This window comes from Petaurus breviceps, unplaced genomic scaffold, assembly GCF_028583685.1.
Source record: "Petaurus breviceps papuanus isolate PSGF00001 unplaced genomic scaffold, PetGlider_PUasm1.0 90760, whole genome shotgun sequence".
NCBI lineage: Eukaryota > Metazoa > Chordata > Mammalia > Diprotodontia > Petauridae > Petaurus > Petaurus breviceps.
In genome coordinates this window covers 2,009,433-2,016,267 of record NW_027187338.1, presented here as the reverse complement: position 1 = coordinate 2,016,267, position 6,835 = coordinate 2,009,433, and the positions used below count along the sequence as shown (strand labels likewise).

Sequence of the window (6,835 nt, the reverse complement as noted above, 5' to 3'; positions counted from 1 at the left end):
CCTTCCTTCCTTCCTTCCTTCCTTCCTTCCTTCCTTCCTTCCTTTCTGCTTTTTGGAGGGCAATTGGAATTAAGTGACTTGCCCAAAGTCATACGGCTAATTTTTGTGTTAAGTGTCTGAGGTCAGATTTGCACTCAGTTCCTCCTGACTCCAGGGCTGGTGCTCTATTCACTGTGCCACCTAGCCGCCCCTAGGCTCCCCTTTCTTCAGGGAGGGAAGAGCAGGAGCCTGAATCATATGCACTTCCCTGGGCTTTGGGGGACCATTTTTCCTTCTGTTTGCTTTCTTCCTATCTTTCCTCCCTCCTTAGTTTGCACCACTTTTCCCCTTCTCCCTACCTGAGGCCCTCTCCTCATCCCCAGCCTCATCCCAACCCCCATCCCCATCCCCATCCCCATCCCCATCCCCATCCCCATCCCCATCCCCATCTCCATCCCCTGCAGTCTGAAGCATGGAGAACTGATGGTTCCCAGAAGGACTGAAAAGCAAAGGAGAACAGGCCCCTTGCCCTTGACCCTCTCAGTCCTCTGAGGCTTCTGATCACATCTGCCCAAACGGACTGGGAGACCAGGATCCCCTCAGCCAGCCCTAGCCCAGAAACCATCTTCTAATCAGCCCACTTTTTTTTAGAGGGGCAAAGTGGGGCCAAGGACAGAGCCCATGCCCCATTGGGCTCAGCTGGTGGCTGCTCCCCAGCCAATATCTCTAATGCCTTTGATCCCAAAGGTAGCACTTACCCACCAGCTCCTCGTCTTCCAAACCCTGCAGGGAGGCAAGTGAGGGACAGACTTAGACAAGTGCTCACTCTCTGCCCACCTTCCTCTCTCAGCCTGCTCACACCCTCCTCCTCTGGGCGGGGTTGATCTGCCCTGCCCAGTTGGGAGGCAGGTAATGAGCCAGCCCAAGGTAGCAACAGGCTGATTGGCATGGGGGATAACCCAGGCTGGGACCCTCACAACCTGGGGTGCTGATAGTGGGGCATGAGTTTGAGGCAAGGAAGCCCCACCTGGGGTCATCTCTACTGTCTAGGATTGAATGTCTAAGTCCCCTTCCTCCCTCCCCAGGACATTGAGACATACCCAGCTTAGACCTCTAGCCCTAAAAATGAAAAAAAAATTATCGATACTTTGGGGTTTTAGGTGACAGTCATGTGATCTGTCCCCACCTAATCCCCCCCAACCAATGATCCCTCCTTTGTAATAAAATAGGCGTGGGGAAGCTGTGTCCTCTAGGCCAGATGTGGCCCACTAGGTCCCTTTGAGTCAGAGGACCGAACTTGAGGACCTGGAGGCCACATGTGGCCTGAAGGATGAAGGTTCTGCACCCCTGTAATACACAAGAGCAAACCCAGCAGACCCTCAGGTGATGTCTGACAGTGTATGCAGCATTCTGCAACCTCAGTCCTTCACTTCTCTACTGCAAGGAGGGAGGTGGCCCTTGCATTCCTCTTACCCTGCTGGCCTTAGTTATGCATATCCATAAAGCATTTCCAGGTTTGCAAAGGCTTTCCTCCCCACAGCCCTTTGAAGCCAGTAGTGCAAAATTATTATCTCCCTTTTCCAGATGAGGACTCAATTAAAATGACTTGTCCACCATCACATATCTAGGAAGCTTTGGGGGTTGGATGGGAAATCAAGGCCCCTGGCTTGATCACTCTTTCAGGTGCTGGCTTTAGTATTTGCTTCCTCTTCTCCACCTGAGCCAACCCATCCCAGGAGCTTCAGGCACTTTATTCCGGGGGTCCCCAGTCCCTCCCTCAGTAGTTCCCTACATCATCTTTCAGGGGTCCCCAGTCAGTCCCTCAGGGATGGTATCTGGGAGGTCTTCTTTCAGGGGTTTCAATTCTTCCCTCGGGAGTTCGACTGGTCCTCCCTATGACCTGATATCTAGTATGATAAAGCTGACTTTCTGCATCTTTCCTTCTGTCTGTATTTCTGAGCCTTTCTGAACCCTGGTTGTCCAATGACCTCCCCAGGCAATATCTCCCCTGTTTCCCGCCCAGAGATCTCAGCCTCATGGAAGTGGTTCACAATGCCTCCAACTCCACCTACTTGAGATTGTGAGGTTCAAAGGTTGATGGCTAAGATGTTTTTCTAGAAGGAGCCCCCTGCCTGGCCTTAAGCTTAGTCACAGTTCAGTTGGCATAATGGAGGGTGGGGTAGGGCAGGGCTCCAGCCCTACCTCTTTACTCTGAGGAGTTGTGGTTGGCCCCCTTTGGGGTCCCACGGCTTAGAGGGATTGAATTCGTCAGATGATGCTTGACCTGGCTTGGGACATCTGTGGGGGCTGGGGAAGGGATTGCCAGAGTAATCATCCTCATGGACTAATGAGGATGACCTGTGCCCAGGTTAGGTCCCTCCCTGGGAGAGGTGGTTAGGGGTGTCTGAGCCTTGGCCACTGGGCAGGCTTTCCTTCTCTAGAGGCCATTGCTCTGGCTCCAGGGAACTGAGTCAACTATGAGCCAGAATTAAAGAAATTGATAATTACAGCTAATCATTACATCTGGGTAACTTCCCTCTCTTCTTCTCTTTATCCCAAAGCATCTCCATCCTGGGCCCAGTGGCAGGGCCTGGCTTCCATCTCTGAATAGACCCTCATCTTCTGACACCCCATCCCTCCATAAGGCTTTTTGGCTCTTGGTGAAGTCCTTCCTCCCTGTCCAGACACAGGCCAGCATGGGGTCTCTTGCCATAGATGCTTGGGAGAGAGGCTTTTGTGGTGGTCTTAGTCCACGTCTCCTACCAAGCTGGGCTCTGGGAGGGAAAGGGAGGAGAGTCCTGGGAGCAACTTATTTATGCTCCCCTCCCCCTTCCTTCCCTGTTACCTTGGAAAAAACGCCTCACCCAAACTTCCTTCACTACTGCTTGGCACTGCTTGGAGGCCCCAGCCCCTCCCACTCTGTGGAGGATTTCACTCCTCTGCCTGGGGAGATGCTGAGCTCCACAGCCATGGAGTGAAGGCATGGAGGTGAGGTGGGTAGAACTGAGAGTGTAACCCAGAAGCTGGGACCTCCAGCCTACAGTCTTTCCCTCATCTGACCCCTCCTCATCGATCCTGACTGGAGACTAGCTCCCAAGGCTCTGGAGCCAAGAGATCAGCACCCCCAGTCTCAGAGTGGGAGGTGGCCTCAGAAAGCATCTAGTACAACTTTGTTCTCTTTTGGGCAAGAATTTTTTCAATAGACAGCCATTCATCCTCTTCGCTGAAGATCTCCAAGTGTCTAGGAATTCAATACCTACCCTCCAGAAGCAGCCCATTTCACTGCAGGACAGCTGTATTTTTTTCTATTATTAAAAATATTTCATTATCTTCCTTCCTTCCTTCCTTCCTTCTTTCCTTCCTTCCTTCCTTCCTTCCTTCCTTCCTACGTTAAATCGGTACACTAATAGCTGCCATCTCCCAGGGTTATTATCAGGGTAAACTGAGGGATAAAAGGTTAAGTTACTTGCCTCAGATACTTATTAGCTAGAAGACCTTGGGCAAGTAACTTAACCTTTTATCCCTCAGTTTTCTCTGATGTAAAATTGGGACACTAATAGCTGCCATCTCACAGGGTTATTGTGGGGATCAAATGAGATGATATATAAAGTACTTTTCAATCCTTGAAGTGCTATATAAATACTAGCTTAATTAATTAGTTGATCAATTGATTCCTGACTCACCTACCTCTTTACTACCCTCTCCTTATAACAACTAAAAATGGTGGAATGAAACACATCAGCACGTTGGTCATGCCTGCCTATATATGCCTCCTTCTATCTTTCGCTCACCAGCTCTCTGCTGAGGGCTGGGAGGCATATTGCACTCTCAGTCTCTTGAAATCATAAGCAATCACTGCATTGACGAGAGTTTTAAAGGCCTTTAATGTTTTTTCCTTTTCACTATCATCATCATGGGAATTTTTCTTTCAGCTGACCTTAGCCTACACCAGTTCATACAAGTCTTCCCTAGTTTCTGACAGCTCTCGATATTGAGAAGCTTTTCCTCAAACTGAACCAAAACCTGCCTCTCTGATTTTTACCCATTGCTTCTGGTTGATGGATCAGAGTCATAGACTTCCATAGATTAGAAGGGACCTCTTAGTCTGACCCCTTCATTTTCAGGATGAAGAAACAGATCAGGAGAGAAATTACTTGTCCAAGATTTAATGTCTTCCTCCTCCTACTGAAATAAAGAAGAAAAACACTGACAAAAACCCTTGTAACAAAAATAAGCAAACAAGACAGATATATACAAAATATACAAGCAAACGAATTATCACATTGGCAGTTTTCAAAAATATATTTCATTCTGCATGTCTAGTCAATTGCTTCTCTGTTTAGAGATGGGTAACATTCTTTCTCATCAGTTTTCTGAAATCGTGGCTGCTTGTTATGTTGGTCAACATTCTTAAGTATTTCAAAGTTACTAGTTTTCACACTATTGTTATGAGCATGAATTGTTCTCCTGGTTCTACTCACTTTACTCTGTATCTCTTCATCTGAGTCTTCCCAGGTTTCTCTGAAACTATTTCTTTTGTCATTTCTCATAACACAATGGCATTCCTTAATTTGTTCAGCCATTCCCTAATAGATGGGCATCCCTTTAGTTTTCAGATTTCTCCTATTACGAAAAGAGCTAATATAAATCTTTTTGTACATAGAGATTCTTTTCCTCTTGTTGGAGGTATAGACCTAGTGGTGCTATCATTGGGTCAAAATTTATGCACAGGTTAGTAACTGTTGGGACATAGTTCCAAATTGTTGTCCAGAATGGTTTGCCCAAGGTTATCCAAGTAAGTGTCAGAAGCAGGATTTGAACCCAGCCCCTCTGGGCTTAAACAGAACAAATGTAATCATTCTTTTGGCATGGCATGGCAATTCTCCAAATATTTGACCACATTCCTCTTAAGTATTGCTTTTTCTTTCTAGAATATCTTTTTTCCTATTCTTTCTGCACTACATTTGAATTAGAGATTTGGGAAGGGAGAAGGGTAGTAATTAAATGTATTGTAACAAAGTACAGGATTTCCCCCCTCCCCCCAATAATCTGGAACCATTAAACAAATGAAATGCCAACAAATAGAAAAGCTGTGTGGGCTGGAAAGATTCAGGTGCTGAAATCCTGGACTACATCCTGTCTGGCAGGGTGGGGACCACCTGCATCTCCCATACTCAGTGTAAGGCTGAAGAGCAGGAGTGTGGGAGGGAAGGGTTTTTTCTTCTCTGGGGCTCACCTACCCCCTTCCATTAGGCTTATGCGTAACAGCAAGTGGGATGGGTCTCTGAGAAGTCTCAGCCTCCAAAACACTATTCTGCTGATTTCAAATTGAGGTGTCCCTTGTTTCTCTGTGGGTTGAGGGTCCTGGGGGGGGGCAGGCAAAAACACAGTAATGGGGGGCATCCTAGCCATTTGTCAAAGCCAACCCCTCTAGGAAACCTTTAGTGGTGATCCCTCCGTGCTGTGACAATCTTCTGCCTCAGACCTCACTTTGTACTGAGTTTTGTTCCAGCCTAACCCACTTATCAGCCTCCCAGCTCTGTGCCCTTACTGAGGCCAGGTTGAGGGTAACAGATGGGCCTCAAACCTGGCAGTGAGTTGGGGGGAGGGTATCTACTCCCAAGGATGTGAAGATTTCCCTGGTGGAATAGGCAGATGAGAACAATTTGTTGCAGCAGCTAGGAAGGCAGCTGAAGCAGGTCTGTGTAGCTGTTAGAGCTTGGTCAGACATGGGAGATGCATCCTGGGCCATCGACAGTTGTCCCGATTTTTGTTTTGCTACTGGACTTCGATAACTCTGGTGGATAGAGGCTGACCACTTTGTGCAACTCTCTCTCACTTAAATCCAATTTGTGGGCAAGTCAAGACATCACCCTGTGCTGTCATTGGTCCTCTTAGAAAACAAAGGGCTGACAAGATATTTCCCCCTCCTCCTGTCCCAGAAAACCCTGGAATACTTCCTCTTATCACCTCCTCCTACAGGAACCCTTTGGTCCCTTAAAGTCCTCCTACAGGCATCCATTCCTACTTCCTAAAGTTGTTAGTCTCTACCACCCAAAATGGCCATGTATACTTTGCTCATCTGACTGAGAATTTTCTCACTTGGAGTTCCCCACATCAATGAAACCACAGATCCAAATAACAATAAAATAAAAGTAAAAATAATTAGGCAGCTAGGTGGTACAGTGGTACAGTGGCTGGAATCCTAGGTCTGGAGTCAGGGAGGCCTGAGTTCAAATCCAACTTCAGACACTTACTAGTTGTGTGATCCTGGGTAAGTCACTTAACCTTGTTTGCCTCAGTTTCCTTATTTGGAAAATGAGCTGGAGAAGGCAATGGCAAACCACTCCAGTCTTTGCCAAGAAAACTCCAAATGGGATCACAAAGAGTAAAACAGGACCGAAACGACTGGACAAAAGTAACAAATCTGTGTGACCCTGGGTAAGTTACTTTAGTTTTCTCAACTCTTATTGTTGAGTTCCTCACAACTGCAAAATGGGGTTAATAACTGCACCTGCCTCAAAGGGTTGTTACGAAGATCAAATGAGATAATTTTTATAAAGTACTTAGCAACTCTTGATACATAGTAGGTACTTAATAAATTCTTATAAAAATGTATTTACCAGTGTAATGCTATTTGCTCCTTCGCAGCTTGACTCCCCCCTCTCCCCCCAGTAGAATGTAAGCTTCTCGAGGTCAAGGGCTATTTTTCCTTTGTTTCCCTGGCAGGCAGCACAATGTCTGGTATGAACCAAGCATTTACTAAGCGCTTCTTGAAAATACAACATCTATTGTAATTGTGTGTATTTGCATCTTATCCCTGGAGCTCCATGAACAGTGCCTTATCTCAACTTTG

The 6,835-nt window shown here is 46.9% G+C and overlaps 2 protein-coding genes across 2 annotated transcripts in view; both read right to left on the bottom strand.

The window, feature by feature from the left end:
• GJA4 (gap junction protein alpha 4) overlaps nt 1-835 on the bottom strand; it is an 18,349-nt gene extending 17,514 nt beyond the window's left edge. The window contains exon 1 of the mRNA XM_069067885.1: nt 738-835. The gene's annotated coding sequence lies outside the window, so the exon portion shown is untranslated. The remainder of the gene's footprint in view (nt 1-737) is intronic.
• The window catches only part of GJB3 (gap junction protein beta 3), a 5,470-nt gene extending 4,598 nt beyond the window's left edge, over nt 1-872 (bottom strand). Inside the window, exon 1 of the mRNA XM_069067891.1 lies at nt 738-872. The gene's annotated coding sequence lies outside the window, so the exon portion shown is untranslated. The remainder of the gene's footprint in view (nt 1-737) is intronic.
• Nucleotides 873-6,835: the final 5,963 nt, after the last annotated feature.